This window comes from Stegostoma tigrinum, chromosome 15, assembly GCF_030684315.1.
Source record: "Stegostoma tigrinum isolate sSteTig4 chromosome 15, sSteTig4.hap1, whole genome shotgun sequence".
Lineage (NCBI taxonomy): Eukaryota > Metazoa > Chordata > Chondrichthyes > Orectolobiformes > Stegostomatidae > Stegostoma > Stegostoma tigrinum.
In genome coordinates this window covers 65,594,645-65,616,875 of record NC_081368.1, presented here as the reverse complement: position 1 = coordinate 65,616,875, position 22,231 = coordinate 65,594,645, and the positions used below count along the sequence as shown (strand labels likewise).

The window sequence follows — 22,231 nt, the reverse complement described above, 5'->3', positions numbered from 1 at the left end:
CCTGAAGGACATTTTGGTTGTAGTGCTATTGGTTTGTGTCCCACACTGGTCTACTGTTTCACGCAGCTGCGGTGCTGATGTGTGCCCGCTGTTGTTTTTTAAGTTGGGGGGATGGGGGAGGAGAAACAATTTTAGCACTGTGCACCTGTTAGTCAGCAAAGTGATATAAGAGGCCATCAACAGTTCTTTCAAGCAGCCTAACCTGCTCACCAAGGATCTGTTTGTCTTCAGCGATTACAACTTTGTTCAGACTTCATTGCAACCTGGGTCCCAATAGGGACACAACAGCAGTTTGTTGAGGTGAATGTAACAGTCCTTGCCATAAAGGTGTGAGAGGATCACTCTTTGCTGTTTAGAATTATAGTCAGTTCAAAGGAAGATCGTTGTGGTAGGTGGGTGGCCAGTCATTCCCTCCTGGTGTCCAGCTCAACTATGTTTTAGCTAGCATCATTAAATGATATTCCCTCCTAGTGCCAGTTATGCAGGTTGTATGCAATTCTAAGTCCCCAGTTAAAGATGCAGACTATATCCACATGGATAACAAAGTGTGGAGCTGGATGAACACATCAGGCCAAGCAGCATCTCAGGAGCACAAAAGCTGACGTTTTGGGCGTAGACCCTTCATCGGAGAGGGGGATGGGGAGAGGGAACTGGAATAAATAGGGAGAGGGGGAGGCGGACTGAAGATGGAGAGAAAACAAGATAGGTGGAGAGGAGAGTATAGGTGAGGAGGTAGGGAGGGGATAGGTCAGTCCAGGGAAGACGGACAGGTCAAGGAGGCGGGATGAGGTGGTAGGTAGGTACCTAGAATACACCACCTCGCCACCCACCCTCCTGAATACCTAGAATACACTTCCTACCCACCCTCCTGCAAAAATTCCATCCCCTATCCCCTATTCCCAATTCCTCCGCCTCCGTCGCATCTGCTCCCAGGATGAGGCATTCCACTCCCACACATCCCAGATGTCCACATTCTTCCAGGACCGCAACTTTCCCCCGGCAGTGGTCGAGAACGCCCTTGACCACGTCTCCCGGATTTCCCGGAACTGGTCCAGAGACTATCAATTGTGCCAAGAGTAACTCTTCTTCTATGTTCCCAAAGCATTTAGAATGTCTGCGAGACACAAATCATCTGGTGTGTGATGGAATCCTCTCCATTTGCCTACATCACTGCGGGTCCAACAACACTTTTTAGCTCTATGCCATCCATGACAAAGCAACCTACTTGTTTAACACATTTTCTGCCCCCCCATTTAATACCTTCTACGTTCACTTCATCCACAATTGACGCACAGTGTCTGCAGTACCATCTACAAGATGCACTGACTCTCTCAGGTTCCTTCAACAGTGCCTTCCAAGCTCACAACTGCTACCATGCTACCAGCTAGGAGGGAAATAGTAGGTGCATGGTAGTGCCACTATCTGTAGTTTGTCCAATAAGCCATTTGCCATCCTGTCTTGGAACAATATGGCCATTCCTTCACTGTCATTGACTCAGAATCTCTGGAACTACCTTTTCTCCTCGGAACTTGGATTGCCCCTATACGAGCTCCCAGCACTTTAAGATCACCTTCTCAATGTCAGCAATGCCCACATTCTGTGAATGAATAAAAAAGAAGCTTTTCACCTTGAGGTTCTCTGCAGTTTGAAATGTGAGCCCGTGTAATATGATCTGCAGAAGGGAGAAAGAGCCATGCACTTTGATTCACTTTCAGTAAAGTGAACAGTTACTGCGCACTAACATGAGTCTCCGCAGTCTTGCAATGAGCTAATGTGACAAAACCCTGCTAGGATATTCAACCGTCAAAACTTTGCCACTTTATTAAAATGCAGTTCTGGAGCTGGGGCGTTGTTTCCATGGAAAAGATATTTGTTGCTATTGATAGGCCACATCCCATGTGAACTCGTGAGGTGACTGGTTTCTGGCTGGGCTTTTCAGATCTTGCAGGCCACACCATCAAAAATATGATTGGAAGCCCGTTTGGTATATTTGAATCCAGAGTAACATGATTAGCATCTTTTGGATGTAAAAGCCATTCTTTCACTCATCTCCAGGAGCTGAGTAGATAATCTTTGCTGTGATAAAGTACTGTAGATGTTTAGAGATCTAAAAAGAAACAGCTGTTGTAAAAAAAAATACTTTGTTTGTTTCTCTCACAACAAGCAGAGTTGATGTTGCAAGGCCAATGGGTTTCTCCAGCACTTTGTTTAATCCCGTGCTGACATTCTGTACAGCACTGCAGCAATGGTACCTAGTTGGGTGTGTCATCATTTGGATGAAAAAATACAAATGGACGTGAAAGATGGCACAGCCTTCTTTGTGGAAGGGCAAGAAATACTTCCCTTTTTAAAATGGAGTACGCTCTTTTCTTAACACCAACACAAACCACATTGACTGCTCAAAGTGACTGACCAACTGCCATGTTTTCCCTCCATCAGTTATTGCACTCAATTTGAGGACATGGGAAATAGAAACAGGGTCATTCATGTTGCCCTTTGTGCCTGCCCCACCGTTTTCGGTAAGGCCATGACTGAACATGTAAGTCAACTCAACTTGCCCATCATATGCGTATACTTCTCAATTCCTTTAATACCAAAATAATGACTGGCTTCTATCTGCAATGTACAGAATATGCAACCACTGTGTGAAAGAGCATTCAAAAGAGTTATGACTTTGAGTGAAGTTTCTCAGTCGTCCCAAATATATAAACTGTTAGTTTTCTTTTCCTCTACAGAGAGCAGTTGAATATCTTCCAGATCATCGAACCCTCTGACTCTCTCTCTGTTTTAAAAGAATGAATGAATTCATTGAAGTGCGAGAGATCATAAGACCAATGTACTCATTCTTTCCTTTGTAGAGAAAACCACTCGTTCTAGGGCATCAGTCTTGTGTAGCTTTGTCGTCTTCCTAAGGCAAGTGCAGACTACTTTAAGCTAAGGAAATCAAACTTACTCGAGGTGTGGTCTTGATAAAGTTCTGAAATTGCAGGGGAAGACTTCCCTACTCTTGTGTTGCAATCCTCTGCACTAAAAACTAACAAATATGCCATTATTGTTGCATGCTGTGGCTGCTTCTCTACTTTGTTTCATATAGCATGATGCTGAATAACAATATTTAATAGTTTAAATACTACCAAAATGAGTAACCTCACATTTCCCTGTATGATACTCCGCTTGCTACCTCCTTACCTAGTTATTTAATCCGTCTGTCACCCTACTGCAGCCTAAATGTGCACTCTTCGTTTGTCTATCTGTGTTATCAACCAACTTGGAGATATAATGCTCAGTCCCCTCATGAGCCATTGATACAGACTGTACACTTGCTGAGGTCCAAACACACAATCTGTGGTATTCCATAAGCTAAATTCATAAAATTATCAGTTTGTTCCCATTCTGTCAATTATCAAATTCTCAGTTCTTGCTCATATATATGATGGTAATTCTGTGAACCCCCAGTCTTGTATTATAATTTCTTTGGGTGTGCCACCTTGTTGAATGCCTGCTGAAAATCCGAGCATATTGCAGCCTCTTCTTTTTTTTCCTCCCCTGCTTTATCTGTCAAGAAACTATTTTGACTTCCCTTATCAAATTGAATGCGGTAATGAGCTGGTTGTACAGGCTACCTGGAGTCATGATAAGGCGCCATTTTTAAGTGCAAGTTCTTGGTCCTTTTCCTCTGTCTTATCAGAAGTGAAACGCCCAAATCTGTGCGTACTTTAATTTCTGGTAGTATTAGCTCATAAGCTGGATATTGATGTAGAGCAGAGGACAGCTGATGCCAAAGCTGTTGTCCAATGGTGGTATTCACAGCAAATCTTACTTTTATGGGTAGAATTGGCAATATTGTAGGTGAGGTGTCTCATATTTTTGATTTTTGTGGATTTGCAGTAACTCCACACACTCCACCTCCTTTTCTCTTCTCCCCCCACCCCCACCCCACAATATAACCTTTTATTGGTAAAGCAAATGTTGAGTAAATCTGTACTCTCCTGATAAGATATAGGGTGCATGTTCCCACAGACAGATAAATTACTCACAGAATATGATTTTTCACGGATATATGGAAAAGAAAATTGAACCTCATTTGCTGCGTGAAATCTTCCCTTTTTGAAACTGCAGTGTTTTAGATCCTTTTTTAATCCAGCACAGGATCTTAACTGTTGTTTCCTTTTGAATTGTGGTACTTTTCAAGGAGGCCTGAAATGGGTAATTAAATACCATTGATCTAGCTGGAAGGAGGATGGAGCCGTTGTAAGTGCTGCAAGGTCTCCCTGAGGACTGAATAGTTTCAGCATGAGACAGTCTCTGATGCCGGCCTTCAGTTACATGATAACTCATTGTTCTGTAAACGAAATTCCCGATATTCAACACTGTGTAGGTAATTGGTTGAGTAATGAAGCTATTTAATGATAAGTTATGCAATCCACAGCCAGTAGTGGCACTGACAATTGTATTCCATTATAGCCCTGAGTTCCATCAACCTAAACGAATTTTGGATAAGTGCTAGTGTTTTGAGATTTAATGCATTAGACTGTGAACCACCATGTTGTATTTTGGAAACGTTCTCCAGCATGACTGTTGAAGCCTGTTGTGTTGAAGATAAACATATGAAATCAGTTCACACTGAAGCGCTGTTTATTTTGTCAAAGGCTTCCCACTCCCCCTCTGTCCTAGTCTCAGTTGCTGCAACTTACCAGTCATGTTTCACATTCCAAGGTCTAATGGATTTGACTGTTCAGGCGTGAAAGTATGACGAGGAGGAGGTCATTCAGTCCCTCAGCACATTTTACGTGTAAATCTATGTTGCATCAGTGGTATCTCCATTTCGATCTTTTCCCCCCAAGTTATTCTGGTGATGTGAAGAGTTGGTGAAACAACACTTTGAACGTTCATACAATTTTAGGTAGTCTGCCTTGAGAGAGTATTGCTAAGAGGGGCAGATTGAAGATGAAGTTTTTTTTCTAAAGACAGTAACAATTGAACATTCCAATGTTGAGTGCATGCACAGTCATGAGCAACTTCTTTAAAAATGCAAAAACAAATTGCTGGAAAGTTTCAGGAGGCCAGGCAGCATCTGTGGAGAGAAATCACAGCTAGTGTTTCGGGTCCAGTAACCAACCCCCACCATCCCCCCCTCCCAACCTTCCTCAGAATGGTCACTGGACCTGAAGTGTTTACTCTGATTTCTCTCCAGGTGGGGTCAGACCTGCTGAGCCCTTCTTGCAAATTGCCTTTCTTACCCCTCCCCCAATGCCCCGGTTTCCAACATTCACAGTCCTCTATTCGTGTTTTTTTTCTATGCAGTGTGCATTGGACTTTGAGCTGATGTGCCAACTTGTGTTCCATGTATAAACAGTTAGATATTTGTGTCCTATTATGGGTGATGTCGGAAAAGTCTGTGTCTTAACGGCAGCCAGATACCTGCATTAGAACAGTGAACAAGAGATGGAGAGAGGTTTTTTAGAGGAAGGGAGATGATGTTGTCATGTTTTAGGAGTAACTGATTAGGTGGTCAATTCGTGCAAGAGAAATTGAATGCCAGAAGCAACTACTGATCAATGTGCAAAAGATGGACTAAAAGATGTGTTTTTAAAAATACAGTTTTGAGTGCAATTTCATGCAGATTGACACTTACATCCCGCAATATGTGACTTCACTTCTTTTGTATATGCCACGTACAGAGTGGCTGTCAAAGTCCTACATTGGCAATGATGTGATAATAACTAGATAATCATTCCTTCAGTATTGATGCTATGATAAATATTGACCAGCAGCCTGGAGAGGACTTCCCTGCTCTTAGTAAGGGTGTTGTGGAATATTTTCAGTGCACTTGAGGGTGAAGTCTCTCTGATCTCTCTAATAGGGGCAGGCAAGTAAACAAAATCCTACAAATTTTGAACCACTCTGCAGAAGGGCTAAATTCAAATCCACCATTGCAAACCACAGCAAAGAAATTTAGAGAACCATAAAAATTTTCGAAGATTATGACTGAGTGTAGCCTATTTTAAAATTGTATAGCCTTTCTTAACAAGTTAAATTCTCGTAGCCAACTGTTGTGTTAGGTAGATGCTTTTGTGATTCATTACTTCTAACCAATTATGATTAAGATAGACACTTTTTCTCAGAAATTTGCAAAAATATATCTTGAGGTAGATTTTTGTTTAAAGGAAGCAGTACTTGAGGAGAAACATGTCACTGAGGGAAAATCTTTGAGCTACACGTGGAAAGAATTATTTTTGCCACATACATCAATAGGAATTTCACAACTTGTTTTCGGCATAGGATTTCAACACCCAACCTTCAAACAAGCTGTTTAATGTACTTTGTATGTTGGAGAGTTGTATTTGGGAAGTTTTAAAACTCAACTCTGGTCAATAAAACTTAGGTGCTAGTTGTAGAGTTTTTGACTTGAATATCGACCAGTGGCCTAGATTCTGATTGTGTCATCAATGCAGCAATGTTTACAATTGTCAGCGTTACCTCCTTGAAGTTTTTAACTCTCTGGTACAAAGTCTGTAACTGTTCGTGCCTCATTTCGGTGGCAGCAATGCTGGGAAGAGTATGCTATTCTGCCACTAGAATTTGAACCATGAAGCAACCAGATGTAGGCACATTTGTTCCACATGCCTGTCTGGATGCCCTTCTCAAACACACGATCTCAAGCTCTAGTTCACACCCTTTTGGGGAAGAGAATTCCTAATTTCTACTAACCTGAGTGGAAGAAGTGTTTCCTGATTTATCTCCTCAGTGGTTTCAGTCCAATTTTAAGACTGTGTCCCCTTGTACTTTTCTCTGAACCTGCCATGCCTGAAATTTTAACCACTTCAATCAAATCAGGTTTTGCACTCGATATGGAACATGACCTAAGCTCAGGCAACTTGTCTTTGTAGTTTTAAACTCTACCTCCAGAGCCATTCTGGTGAGTCTGTGCTGGTTCCCTGCAATGGCAATCTGGGCAATGAGTGCCCAAGTTGCTACGACTACTCCTTGAGTCTTCATAAAGATGGCGTGTTGCATCTCTGACTGCGTCCGATTGAAATCCTGGTTGAGTTAATTGCCTTTTACTAGAGAGTTGGAACGTTGAAACAATTTATAGCAGCCTCAAAGATTTCCTTGATGCTGACTCCAACTAAGAGCAGCATCTATGTTGAATTGAATGGAAAGCAAGAGGTAAGCATTGACAGGTAAACATTATACACTTCAGGGATTGCTGCATTTTTCTTTGGCCAAACCTTCAGTGACTGAGGATTCCTACTCCAAAATTCCATCCTTACGCTTGCCTACCTCCATTTGCTTTCTTAGTGCTTAAAGCCTCCTGAGTATTGCTGGGGGGGGTTGGGGTGGGGGGGGGGGTGTGAACAAAGAGGTCTTAAGATCCTTAGCTACCATGTTCTGCCATCACCAGACACATGTACCTCTTCCCTTGCTTGTCAGCCTTCCACAAGGACCGTTCCTTCAGGGCACCCTGGTCCACTCCTGTCACTGCCAACGCCCTCGCAGAGCCCCATGGCATCTCCTCCTGCAACCGCAGATGATGTAAAACCTGCCCATTTACTTCCTTCTCACCGTCGGAAGGCTCAAACTCACCTTCCAGGTGAAGCAGTACTTTACCTACACTTCACTCCAATCTAGTCTACTGTATTTGCTGCTCACAATCTGGTCTCCTTTTACATTGGGGGAAATGAAGCGTAGACTGGGTGACCGCTTCGCACAAGATCTACGTTCTGTTAGCAAAAAAAAAACTGAGCTTCCAGTTGTCTGCCACTTCAACACACTCGCCCTGTTCCCTGGCCAACATCTTTCTCTGGCTTGCTGCAGTGCTCCACAACATCTCGTTTGCCACTTGGACCCTGCAGACTTCTGGACTGTATTGAATTCAACAACTTTAGGGCTTGAGCTCTCCCATGACCTTACCTCCCCTTGCACGCAGCAGACTTTGTTATCACGTGGTCTGCCATTACAGACAACCCATTATTAGCCACTAACAGCAACCATTAGCTGTTCACCTGCCTAACCAGATCATTATCCATTGCTTTATCTGTCCAATTGTTCTTCTGTCTTTGGGCTGTATCTCTACCCGTTGTTTACTTCTTACCATCACCCTCCCGACCATCTCCATATAAACCAAGATTTTTCCTAGCTGCCATCAGTTCTGAGAAAAGGTCATTCGATCCAAACTGATAACTGATTTCTCTAGACAGATGCTGCTGGACCAGCTGAGCTTTTCCAGCATATTTTTTTTGTCACCTCTTGCTGAAGCTTTTTATCTTGCATTCTTGCTGTGCAATAATTGAGTGCATCTTTATCAAGCAATACTCTCGGCTCATACTGCATTTTGAAAAACCTGTGTTTGACCAAATTGACCTAATGTCTTTCATGCCCTGATGTGATACATAGTTTTATAATGTACTTGTGAAGTGCCTTGGGACATCATATAAAGTCAAAGGCACATAATAAAAATACAGTTGCAACCTTTCACACTTTATTCATTCAACGCTTCAGTTGGCCAGGAATGAATGCATCTTAAACAGCTGACTTGTGTTGACCCATTGCTGAAGGAACGGCAGTTTTAGGACTGCACACCGGTGACAGACGTGTCTGGTGTAAGTTCTGTAGAACATACATATGTTTGTACTCTTTTTTTTTGTGGAGATGGGTTGAGCCAGTTGTCATGTTTAGAAGCGCATCTATTACTGAGTAGAGTTAAAAGTAGCACAGACTTTTCGAATGCTATGCATTCCACAGTTTTTTATAATTAACTAGTTGGTTTGTTCAATTCCAGATGCTTTGAGCAGTGCAGTACACTGTCTCTTTTTGATATCTGTTTCATACAAAAATGACAGCCTAGACCCCTCTGTCTCCAGCCAGTGACAGATCTGTTGAAAGATGCTGGTTTAAGAGTTCTGTAACACCAACTGGGGCAAATTGACTAGAAAGAGAAAACTTCTGATGAGCAATTACCTGGACCTTTTTTATCAAAAGTTCCCAATTCTAAGTTTGAGTCAGAGATTTCCAGTGAGGTTTTGGCTTCCTTCCCTGGGTAGTTGCTCAGGAAAGGTTGGAGGGATTAAATCCTACTTCCAAATCTTGGCTCACGACAAAGTGACAACCCCTCCAGATTCCTCCTGGACAATCTCCATCGGGACTCTCTCAACACCTTCTTTTTACACTATTCTATTTCTCACCACCTTCCCACCCCTCCACCGCCACCTGACCCACCCAATCCTCTAACTTGTCCTCATGCCCTCTGTTCTGTGAATCTTCAACACCCACCAGGTGAATTTAGTTCTGTTGGATGCCATCTGAATTTGCCTTCTCATTGATTTTGCATCAACACAGTGTACTCTTCATTAGATGGATGTGAAACAGTAGAAAATCTGGACAACAATTGTATTACCAACAAATGCACGAAATAGATGGAACTGAAATGAGCATATGATGTAGCCCCCTCTTAATACTAGTAAGCCAAACATACTTTGTACCATCAATAGTTTAGTCATTTTCATATTTGTTGGTTCTTGACACTGAGAATGTTTGTTTACTGAAATGATTTTAATTGTCTCAAGCTGATGTATTCACGAAATGTCAGTGACTGATCGGCATCAGATCCTTAGGTCAGAAGTTCCGTATTTCAATGTGTGGAAGCTGTAGGCTATGGATGTAACATTACTGGGTAGAACAGCAGTACCACACTGGGGTCTGTTCTAGCCTCGCTGAGTTGGTGGAACACTTTTTTTTTAATCCATGCCAGAAAATGTGGGTCCCAAGTCTCACTAAACACGCTTGACAAAATGTAGGCAACCATTTTTGTCCAACTGAGGACTGGGGCCAGTTTTTCAGTGAGGTAACATTTAACCCCTCGGGTGAATGTTAAAGATCGATCAGGACCATCTTTTTTAAAAAAAAAAGGCATGGAAATTCTTTCTTTTCAATTCCATTCCGGGGCTGTAGGCATTGCTAGGTAGGCCAGCATCTGCTTTCCTTGAGAAGTTGATGGTGAGCTGCGTGTGCTGCACATAGACCCACAATGCTATTTTGGGAGGCAATTCCAGGATTTTGACCCAGTTACAGTGAATGAATGGTGATTTATATTTCCAAGACAGGACAGGGAGTGGCTTGGAGAGGAACTTGCAGGTGGTGTCATTCCCATGTATCTGCTGTCCTTGCCCTCCTAGATTAGGGATAGCCAGCCTTTGGCATGTATGTTGTCGACCAGAGCCTTTTCCACAATGGGCTGACCTCTGCTTTACCCATTTGATGAATTTGCAGCTCATTCATAGGATTACCATAATTAATAGTTACATAAAGTTGCAACAGAGGGTCATAGACCAAAAGAAATAAAAGCATATAATGAGAGGTTATTGCTTGTTTTTAAATGATTTTTTCATTCTTTCGCAGCTCCAGCTTCGAATGAATGAGGATTATTTGGAAGATTTTTGCAAGGAGCTAGAATTCTAATCGTTAGCCCTTTCTGTGCTTCTGCTTCATGTGAGTTTGTCAGCAAATGTGGGACGGCATTAGGCTGTGATTTTGGAGGAATAGCAAACAACCTGAGGCCTGGTGCAGTGTATCCTACAGATAGTACATACCGCTACTACTGAGTGTAGGTGGTGGAGGGAGTGGATGTTTGAATAGGCGGTTCCAGTCAAGCTGGCTGGTGATGGTGTCAAACTTCTTGCATTGTTGGAGGTGCCCTCGTGCAGGCAACTGAGGAGTTATTTCATCACTGTCCTGACTTGTGCCTTCTAGGTGGTGGACAGACTTTGAGGAGTCAGACGGTGAGTTGCTCACTGGGATTCCTAGCCTCTCACCTGCTCTTGCAGCCACGATATTTATATGGCAAGTTTTAGTTGGGTTTCCAGTCAATGGTAGCCATCAGGATTTTGAAAGTGGGGGAATTTGGTGATGATCCATTGAATGCCATGATGTGATTTTTAGATTCGCTCTTATTGGAAATGGTTGTCATCTTCTGGCAGTTATGTGGCTCAAACATTAACTTGCACCTGTCAAGCCTGGCCCAGATATTATCCGGACCTTGTTGCATTTGAACAATATCTGAGGACTTGTGAATGGAGCTGAGCATTCCCCCCAACACCACTGACCTTGTGATGGAAGATCATTTATGGTAATGAAGCGGCTGAAGGTGGTTGGGAGTATGACATGACCTTGAGGAGCCTCTGCAGAGATGCCCTGGAAGTGAGATGACTGATCTGCAACAACTTCAACCATCATGCTATGTGCCAGGTTTGACTCCAACCAACAGGGAGAACTGTTACTCAGAGCAGCTTAGCAGATTGTCATGTTGCCATGTATGCGCTGCTAGCTGGCAGGGTTTGTGGGCTTTGGAAGGTACTGATAAAGTAACCTTGCTCTTTCCTGCCATCACTTTACAGGTGCTCCAAGGGTAGACTGATGGAGTGGTAGTTAAATTAATTCAATTTATCTTGTGTTATGTGAGCTAGACGTTTCCACAGAAAGGAACTGACACCAGTTCTGTGGCTATATTGGGGCAGCTTTCCTTGGAGAATTGGGCAAATCTTCAGTAATATTGTCCATGTTGTGAGGGCCTGTGATGTCTGCAGTATCTGGTGCTTTCACCCACTTCTTTACTGTGTAAAGTGGTTTGAATTTACTGATAATTGCCATCTGTGATGCTGGAACCTCCGGCAGGAGCTATAACAATCATTGATTTTCATGTGTTTAACCAAAAATGGGTGTGAAGATTTCTGAAGAAGGGTCCAGGCCCGAAACGTCAGCCTTCTTGCTCCTCTAAATGCTGCTTGGCCTGCTGTGTTCATCCAGCTCTATACTTTGTTACCTCAGATTCTCCAGCATCGGCAGTTCCTACTATCTGTGAGGACTTTGGTGTTTCTTTTTGCACTGTGTGTTGGGGTTCCTGTCATTTTGAGGATTGGAATGTTTGCAAAATCCTCTCTAGTTAGTTATTTAATTGTCCAGCAACTTTTGTGATTGGGTGCAGCAAGACTGCAGAGATGACATCCGAACCACCAGTTGTGGAATTGCTTATGTCTGCCCACAGAATGCAAGTTCTGCTGTTTTGATGTGCATGTCATCCTGTGCTATACGTGTAGTAGAAGATTGTTCATTTTTGGGCTGAAGATAATAGTAGGATGTGATGTGTGTGGACACACTTGGTGTTGAACAATGAGGTTGTAGATTGAGTACAATGCTGATGCTGCCTGTAGTGTGTCAAGGATGTCTTGTTTGATCTGCCAGATCAGGTCTGAATTTCCCATTTAGTGTGGTGGCAACGAATGGGATAGAGTGCCCCCTTAGTGGGAAGGTGGCACTGCCTCTCCCCTCATCGTGCATTGAGCACATCCCTGCGTATTGTCATTGACTGCCGCAACTGTGACAGTAGACCATTTAGGATAAAGTCAAATAGGGACTTCCTCCTTGGCTGTCTCTCCATCTTCTGAAAGTCCAGTCTGGCAGATATATCCACAGATTGAACTAGCTTAGTGAATAGCAGTTTTAGTGAGGCAGTCTTCATGCTTCAAATCCCCAAACACCAGCAATTGTGTCGTGTTTGTTACAATGAGCATTGTTGCATTCACTTGAGTGTCAGCACGTGTGTGATCTTTTCAAGGAGGTGCACAGTGTTCGACTGCCGAATACGATGGGGCATGAGTTGAGGTCCCTGATGTTGTGGTGGTCCCACCCCCTGCAGATCCAACAAGATATGCATATAGCATTTCATTGAAGGTAGTTCAGAGAAGATTCACTAGAATGCTCCCTGATTATGGAGGGGTTGCCTAATGAGGAAAGGCTAAATGCATTGGGGAATCTACTCACTGAAGTTCAGAAGAATGAGAAGTGGTCCCATAAAAATGCATACAATTCTAAGGAGGCCTGACTAGGTAAATGCTGAGAGGATATTGCCATTCATGGGCAAGTCTCGGACCAGAGAGCATAGCCTTAAAATCAAGGGATGCCAATGTAGGACTGAGATGAGGAAGATTTCTTCTGAGGGTTGTGAGTCTTTGGAATGCCATGCCATACCAAGCTGTGGGGAAGTGTCCTAGTGTATATTTAAGGCTGAGGTAAATTCTTAATCAGTTGGGGAATCTCAGGTTACAGCAAAATGGCAGGAAAATGCACAGAAGCTATGGTCGTGTTGTGTCACCATTCAATCTTAAGGGGTTGAATGGCCTACCCTTGTTTCTATTTCTTAGATTCGTAAGCCACTCTTTTTTTCTGGTTCTGAATTTTTTTTCCAGATCAGTGCTGCTCCAAGCAGCCTAATATGACAGATTTGCCATTTAAACTGCTTTGAAACAACAGTGAATCAACCTTAGATTTTCAGGATTTACTTGCTAAATGAATCAAGTATAAATTTTATGGTCTGAATATCTCTTTAAATTTCCCAACCAAAGCAAAGAGATTCTTTGTAACAGCTTCATTTCTCTATGTACCTAAACGTAAAACGGTCATGTAATAAAGCTGCGTATTTAAGAGGTTATTTTGTCTTCTTGTCTTAAAACCACTCTTCCAAAAAAAGATTGCTATGTACCTCCTAACTGCTAGAGTAAACCAGTTGTGAGGCCTTGGGTTTATTTTTTAAAGTTGGAATAATAAACGCGGCCTGATTGGGTGCGATTGTGCTGTCTCAGAACGAAGATTTTCAGTCTCTTCTGCATGAGTTATTGCCTTCCAACCCAGCTGAGATGCCAGCAATGTGTGTGCCTTGGCTTCTGCACACTCTCTAGGTGTTTTCTGGATGTTTTTGTTGCTGGTGTTGCGTGTGAGACAATACTGCTTTTCTGAATCTACCTTTTGCCAAGGGTGTATTTATGGGACGCCACTATTTTGGAATAGTTACTGTTTAGTAGCATAATAATCTATTATTCTGTTAAGTTTTCCAATAGAGTTTTTATTCTAAATTCTTCTTTTTTTGTTGTATTTTAACTGTTGTGTTTGAATAAATTGTGCTTTGCTTAAGGCTGAGCAGTTGGACCAACAGAATTGAATCTGAAAAAGGCCTCCTCACATTTAGCTTCAAAGAAAAAGTTAGGGTCTAAGCTACCACCTTTAGAAAATTTGGAGGGAGTCTGGTCTGATCTGTAACAATCATAAGCAGTTGTCTTTTTTTATTAATACTACTCTTCTCAGAGTAGGTTGCTGTACTTTGTATGATTCTTTATATGACCTCCTTACAAAGTATTCTTGTGGCATTGCAGTATTGTCCCTGCCTTTGGTCTGGTCTGGGTTCACATCCCACCAATTCCAGAGATGTATGATAACATCTCTGAACAAGTTGATTAGAAAAATATCTGCAAATCTTTTAAAGGCAGGTGTTACCATTGGAATATTATAATTAGGGGTTAAGTCATGTTCTTCTTTTTACTGAATCTGTTGCTGGGGATTCTTTTATTGGTAATGCAAGTCGAACAGTTGTTTAAACATGTAACAGATTCCCAGCAGCAAGGAAGGAGCATTTGGTTAAAAATGGTAGAGAGCAGCAGTCTTGATCACAAGTGGCTATTTGGTCATGACAGCTGTGAAAGCCACTTTAGATTTATGTACTGATTGGCCATGCCCCATCTGTGGGGGAGTCTTAAGCTCGGATAAAGTTTAAAAGTGGAGTATTTCATATGCTCAGAGATAATGGGAACTGCAGATGCTGGAGAATCCAAGATAATAAAATGTGAGGCTGGATGAACACAGCAGGCCCAGCAGCATCTCAGGAGCACAAAAGCTGACGTTTCGGGCCTAGACCCTTCATCAGAGAGCATCTCTGGAGGGTCTAGGCCCGAAACGTCAGCTTTTGTGCTCCTGAGATGCTGCTGGGCCTGCTGTGTTCATCCAGCCTCACATTTTATTATCATATATTTCATATGCTGTTTTCTAGCCTTCTGCCAGTGCCTGACACTGTCACGTTAGCCTGTGTTTGTCTCTCTGATATGTTTTGCACATCCACTGTTTGATGGCATCTTGAAGCATTTGTTGCCTGGGCAAGTAATTCCAACCAACATCTAGATCATTGGATCATTAGACCAATGGACGTCAGTTTGTATTTGCCTGAGTGCATTGCCATGAGGATCATTTGAAGATGCATTGACCCCGTCCATGTCCAGATAGAGAAATGGCCAACTCCATCAAGGCCAGCTGACTTCTCATTGATATTTGTTTTCTTTACCAGTGGCATTTGTAATTGAGATGGCCAGCCATGGAATATTTCTTTTTTAAAAAAAAAGCTCTGTAGTGTTTTTGGCGACAAAAGATTTTTGTTTTTGATGGCTAGCTTTAAACATAAAGGCATTGAGTCCTAGAATTGTTGGAAACTATATTTTTAGCTACATTTACAATTCCCTGATTATGATATGATAATCTACCATGCTACTCCAATGCCAAGAGCAAGAAATTATAGATATTTGAGTCATTAGTGGTAGCAGAGTGGTGAGTTAGAACATTGTGAGGCCAATATTCCACGTGGAGAATTGGGTGCATTTAAGTCATAACGTTCTCCTGTTAGTATGGTAAATGAATAATCATGCTTTTCGCATCCCCTTCTTCAGACTATTGAACTTTTTTTATTTATTGGCTATTGCCAGGCAGCATTGTGACTTTGGTGTCAAGGAAAGCAGGATTGGCATGAGGTTCAAGTCTGGCTCTGTTAATAATCCAAACTCTGGTGAAGTTGTGGACGAAGGTACAACTTGTAGAATGAAAAGTTGCCAGAACACACTGTTAATTAGTAAGACCATGACTGGAGTGGTGCCCTGATTCTTTCTTACTACCATGACATTGAACGTAACAATTTTGAAGCTAACCAGGATGGTGATTTTTAAAATATTTTTAATATATGGAACCTTAGTGACTTGACTGGGCCAAAATTACTGTCCGTCCTTAATTGTCTTTGAGCTGAGTGGTTTGTTCGGGCCATGTGACAGGATAAATGAGTAAACCACATTTATCTCTGTCTGGAGTCATGCGGAGGCCAGAGTGGGTAAGGCTGTCAGATTTCTTTCCCGAAAAGGTGTTGCTTGTTGTAAAAATGTAATCAGTTCAGTAACACGATTTGCCATGCCGTTACTACCTCCTGGGTTTGATTTTGTTCATTCATGGAATGCAGGTGTCACTGGCTGGTCCAGTATTTCTTGTCCATCCTTAATTGCTCTTGAAAAGGTGCTGGTGATCTGCCTTCTTGAACCCCTGCAATCCGTTTGGTCAAGTTAGATCCACCAGTGCTTCAACGGAGAGGGTTTCAGGATTTCAACTCCGCATCACTGAAGGAATGGCATTTATATTTGAGTCTGGACAGTGAGTAACTTTTTGGAGTGGTGTTCCCATTATCTGTGGCCCTAGTCCTTCTAGTTGGTAGTGGTCATAGACGACTGTCAAAGGAGACTGCATGAACTTCTGCAGTGCATCTTCTAAATGGTACACCCCTAGTGCTACTGTGCGGTGATGGTGAAAGGAGTGATTTTTTTTTTGCGTGGTGCCAATCAAGCGGGCTGCTTTGACACCGCCCAGGACAACTTTCAAATGTTGTTGGAGCTGTATTCATCCAGGCATGTCCTTGTGCCTTAAATAATTGGGCAGCCTTTGAGAAGTCAGGAGATTGGTTACACACTGCAGGATTCTTAGCCTCCGACCTGGTCTTTATAGCCACAGTGTTTGTATGATTTGGTCCAGTTCTGTTTGTGGTCAGTGGCAAGCCCTCCAATGTTGATACTGGGGGATTTAACAATGGTAATGCTATTGAATGTCAAGATGTTTGATTTTTTTGTTGTCTTGGAGATAGTGATTATCTGGCACTTGCGTGATACAAAAGTTACTTATTCTTCAGGTGTACTTGTTTGAGTGGCTTAGTAAAAACCTTGCATGAATAAGCTCTGACCTCTTTCCTAGTAAGAATTTAATACTTTGGGACAGTGAAATATGGTGAAACCCTTGGTACTGTCCTCCCTTTTTAATGTTGCATTGCCTGCTGAGTTGGCTCCTGCAGCACAATATGCAAACCAAAAAAGACTTAATCGCAAAATTTATGTAATTCAAGGCAGTTTATGCCAATTAATGACCTGACAGTTGTCCTGTTATATTTTTTGCATGGAAAGTATTATATCATGATGAGATGAACAATAGAGTTGCACCATCACCAAGTCAAATCCAGTTTCGTTACATTGCATTCATGAATTCATTTTAAAAATGTAATCTGCAAATTTCTGTTAAGTATTAAATCTGAAATATTGAGTTACCCCCATTTTGGTTCGTGGTGTCTTAAAGACATTCAAATCTGTCACTACGTAGTGGAATGTTGGAGAAGGAATGTGGTTCAGGATTTTGTTGCACTTTCAACCAGATTTGATCCTTTTTCGGACCTGGAAAGTTTCAGATTACTGGCTTTTGGATGTGCTGACAGATTTTGGTGGTATTCATTTTTAAAATGAAGCATATGATTTTGAGACATCTGTTACTATGTGCAGAGTTTTGGGCATGTTCAAGATGGACACTGATCAGACAGGGTTAAGAAATAGTGATGGAGACGATTTATGACTTGGAATTCTTGGATTGTGAGGAGACATGCAAAATTGAGCTACATTTTATTTGGCAGCCAGTACCAAGGCCTTTAAATTAGGGAAATGTGCATAATTCCTATTTGAGCAGGATTAGGAGTGTGGAAGTTAATATCTGAGCCCAAGCTGTAAATGAAATTCATTGTTTAGTCATCTACTAATCAGTTCCTATGCTTTGGTGGGCTTTGTATTCTGAAAGTAAACAGGGTGAGCCATTGTAAGTGAATTATGATCAGCTTGCTGACATCAATGTATTGTACACATGTATACACTATTATGATTATTGAACATTAAAAGTTTTGTTCTGCATTTTTTACTAGTACTGTAAAGTGCTATTCTCTCAATATGCTTCTTTGCTAAAATTAATTGGTATTTGTGACTAACGCATTGCAAGTATGTACTCCTAAGGCAATGCTTAAAATTTAAGATCGAAGTTGTATTTTGGGACACAGAAATCAAGCATGAAACAATGTGCTCTTTCATTTAAAATAGTATACTTAATTGGTATTTGTAAATGTCTGTAACTATTCATAAGAGATATTGCTGCCAATCTGCGCATGCTATTTGGTGTCTGCAAGCACAGCCTTTTGACCATTTTGAAATTAGCCATTGTTAATTAGCTTTCACCTTCTGCTGAAGACTTACAGTACTGGGAATGCTAACTCTGCTTTCTTCCCATAGGTGCTGCCAGACCTGCTGAGTTTCTGTAACATTGCTTGTTTTTGTTTGTTAATTAAACCCAGCACCTCATTAGACATGAGTACCCTGTCAGGTTGTTTCTACCTTTTTGGGGTCGTCACATATTTTGGAATCATGCCAAGGTGTGGCGTTACACATTTCACTGCAGAAACAGATGCACTTCATTGATTCACCATCATTGGTCACTGCTGTAAGTGGGGACCTTGTGTCTTCTACCTGCACAATGCCTTCGCTGCTCACAGACTGATTCGACAATATCACTAAGCCTGAGATCATGATTTTTTTGGGCAATATATATTGGATGATGCAATAACGCATATATGCTTTCTATGCTTGTTTTGAAGTCTGATAGAACTGCATTGTTGTGACTCAAGACTAAGTAAATCAATGTGTCAATGAACAAAACCCAGTTCTCTGGCAATGTTTTATTCCCTATTGTTCATTGTATGATGAGACAAAATGTTTACCTCAGCCACTATTCTAAGCAAACTGATTGTCCCTGAGCTAACAGATGATTTGATGTTTTTGCACTGAGGCCTGTAGTGTCATTGTGCGCTCTTCAGACTGGTTGAGGCCTGTTTTGTGTTATTCCTTCACACATTCCAATTAATATCTCTGTATTGTCACCTCCCTGCATGTAATAATGAGACCCAGACATTAGTGTCAACTTTAAGCTCTTATTGTTATCAAAGCCAAAGTTGTGCGGTTTTTAAAAAGCCTATGTAGTAGTAGTTGAAAGTTTTCAACATTTGACTTTGTGCCATGTTTGTATTCCTGGATATATTTTGACCATAAAACAGTCATTGCAGGACTTGGCCTCGAGAGTCCTAACTTCTTATCTCATCTGTGACTGTCTGACCTCTGTTTACTAGCAACACATGATGAGTGCATGCTAGAATCTTTATGTTCGTGTTTCCACCTACAATGGAATGTTTATAAAATCCAATTTGAGTTTTTTTAGAAGGAGACTATTTGGCCCATCATGCCTGCAACAGCACAAATTATGACCCTGAGTCTCTGGGTTACTACGCAAGTGACATTAGCACTATGCCATTGTCTTGGTAAGGAAGAAATTGAGAAAACAGTCAAAGGTTTACAGATCAGTGAACACTAAAGTTTGGACTGATATTTCTTTTAATGTTGGTTTAAAATCCTGACATTACTGAGCATTTCCATACACTTTTGTGACTCTACGTCATGCAGTTTTTGGATGGATTCAGTGAGTTTTTTTTTTGTTTTTATTTTAAACAATCGTTTCCATTGCAAAGTTTTATATTTGCTTTTCTAAACTGGTCCTATGCTGGGACAGTGGCTCTGTTGGTGTCACTTCTGCTTATGGGACAGGAGGTTGTGGCTTTGTGCCTCTTTTGGGACTTTAGCTGCGTGATCTGGACAGGCGCTTCATTGCAGCACGAACAAAATGCCACTGTCAGAATTGCTACCGTCAGATGTGCCTTCGGTATTCTCTTAGGTGGGTGTTAAGAATCTTTTATGGTGCCACTCAAAGGGGAGAAGGGGGTGCCCTCTCCCTGATGTCCTCGACAAATGGTTCCTGACCCATCACTTCTAGAAAACAAAATGCCTGCTTCCTCCTCTCGTGGCTTTTGTCGCACATTGTAGATTGGTTGCTGCATTCCCCTATTTTTTTATTTTTGCAAGAGTGATTAAATGTCCAAGTATTTTGATGTCTGTAAAGAGCTTTGGAATTTCCTGAGGTTGTATAAGACATAGTTTTCCTTTGATTCTTCCTTTTTTTTGCAAGTTGTTATGCATATGAAGAATTATCGTTGTTTCATGTTGAGCAGTAGGACTCAGACCCCCTCCCCAGACTTAATTCTGAAACAATTAAATGCTGCACTATAACATTCAGATTTTTTGAGGTGAATAATTCTAGACCGGTCAAATTGTGATGGTGGGAGCCAGCAAATTGGCAGTTTTTTTTAAAGAATTTTAGCCACACTGTTTCAAGCAAATTAACATGTAACAATCGCAGTAACCAGATATCCCAGCATTTATGTTTGCTGTCAGCTTTTCTTTAAATCTGTTCGATATTGTTCCATCATGGAAGAGTAAATGTGCTGTTGACAGTTTGTCATCAGAAAACATTTGTTCAAACATATGCTGCCCCTGGGCTGGCATCATGGAACTGCCATTGTGCAGTAGAGGTCCAGAGTTTTCCATTTGTGTGCCTTTTTAATCCTCTGCCCTTCAGAAGCACAGTATTAGACTGATCCCTAACAAAGGGAGTTGGAGCAAATTAATTCCATATGTTGAGATAATGCAGTGCAAACTTAGCTGGGCAGTATATCATGCAGTCACTCCTACGGTTTCTGGCACCATCTGAAGCCACTTGGAAATTTGATTTATGTTGTGTTTGGATTGAGACTTTGTCCCCAGGATTTTCATCCTCTGAGCTTGCTGCAACCAAGTCTCATTCGCTTCTCGCATATCAGGCTGCACGCTTTTGTTTTTCCCCTCCAGAGTAGAAAGATGCCTATTTTTCTCTGCCAATTTATTAATTAGGGAGTGCTGATGCGCTGCACCCACTTATACCCCCACAGGACACCCCAAGCTAATGGCAGCACAAACTTGATGCATTTCATTGCATGTGGGATGTGAAGGTAAGATCTGTGCAACCAAAAAAAAAGACTTTCAAGAAGTTTAGGGCCTATCTAAACAAAAGAAAACTTATCACTTTCTCATACCTCCTCTGCACTTGTGAAGTTGAGTTGCGGTTAGAAATGTTGAATCCAGTGCATGCACAGTAAGATCCTACAAACGGCAGCAAGATTCTAAGGAAGAGCCACCAGACCTGAAACGTTGACTGTGATTTCTCGGCACAGATGCTGCCAGACCTGCGGAGCTTTTCCAGCGATTTCTGTCTCTCTATAGCAGCAAGGTTACCATTGGGTAATCAGTTCTTTAAATGCTGTTGGTGGAGAGTTAAAATGGCAACCAGGTCCTTGGGGATAATGCCTGCTGAGCCTCTCTAAAATAGTGTCATGGATCTGTTATGCTGACTTGAACAGAACAGAAAGTTTCCAATGAACTTCACATCTGAAAGACAACACCTCCCAGTGCAGCCCTCCCTCTGTGCTGCACTGAAGGGCCAAGCCCATGGGACTTACCTCGACAGCAGAAGGTTGTGCGGCCGAGTGCTGCTTCTAGCAGTGGCTGGCACTTGTTGAATGAAACTCGTTAGAATGGGTTTTTTTTGTGCAAGGTGAGGCAGCCATTTTGACAATTCACGTGATTGTGATGGATGTACATGTGTGTGCAAACGCACATATCTGCAGTTTTGCCTTTTAGATTTGAGGTTGCCAGTGATAGACGTGGCAAATTTTGTCATTCCAGGTACCTTGTGTCAACATCAAGTACTCCCATACAATGAAATGCGAGGCTGGATGAACACAGCAGGCCCAGCAGCATCTCGGGAGCACAAAAGCTGACGTTTCAGGCCTAGACCCTTCTTCAGAGAGGGGGATGATTACCCTCTCTGATGAAGGGTCTAGGCCCGAAATGTCGGCGTTTGTGCTCCTGAGATGCTGCTGTGTTCATCCAGCCTCGCATTTCGTTGTCTTGGATTCTCCAGCATCTGCAGTTCCCATTATCACTCATCAAGTACTCCCATGTCAGGTTGCATTAAAAGCTCCCTTTTTATTTGTTCCCAAACCCTTGAATAGTGCCCATTAATGCTCCATTGTGTGATTGTTCCCTACTCCTAGCGTGCCATCCTGAGATATTTCTATGTAGCATTGCTCAGTCTGGCTTTTGATCTTCTTGGAGAAGTGTCTATGGAACAACGCTACCTACATAATCCCCTGCTTCCAAGCTGTTCCAGCACAGGTACAACACTGGGATCTAATCGACCAATGTGGAAAATTGCCCAGGTATGTCCTGTACACAAAGCAGGACAAATCCAACTGGGCCAATTAACATGCCATCAGTCTATGCTCCATCATCAAAGTGATGGAAGGTGTCATCAAGCAGCA

The 22,231-nt window shown here is 42.0% G+C and overlaps 1 protein-coding gene across 4 annotated transcripts in view; it reads left to right on the top strand.

Moving 5' to 3' along the window:
* pls3 (plastin 3 (T isoform)) overlaps nucleotides 1-22,231 on the top strand; it is a 100,778-nt gene that overhangs the window by 14,100 nt on the left and 64,447 nt on the right. Inside the window, exon 2 of one of the 4 annotated variants that reach the window (XM_048544675.2) lies at nucleotides 10,399-10,488. The exons of the other annotated variants lie outside the window; for them this stretch is intronic. The gene's annotated coding sequence lies outside the window, so the exon portion shown is untranslated. The remainder of the gene's footprint in view (nucleotides 1-10,398; nucleotides 10,489-22,231) is intronic. 4 annotated transcript variants of the gene reach the window in all.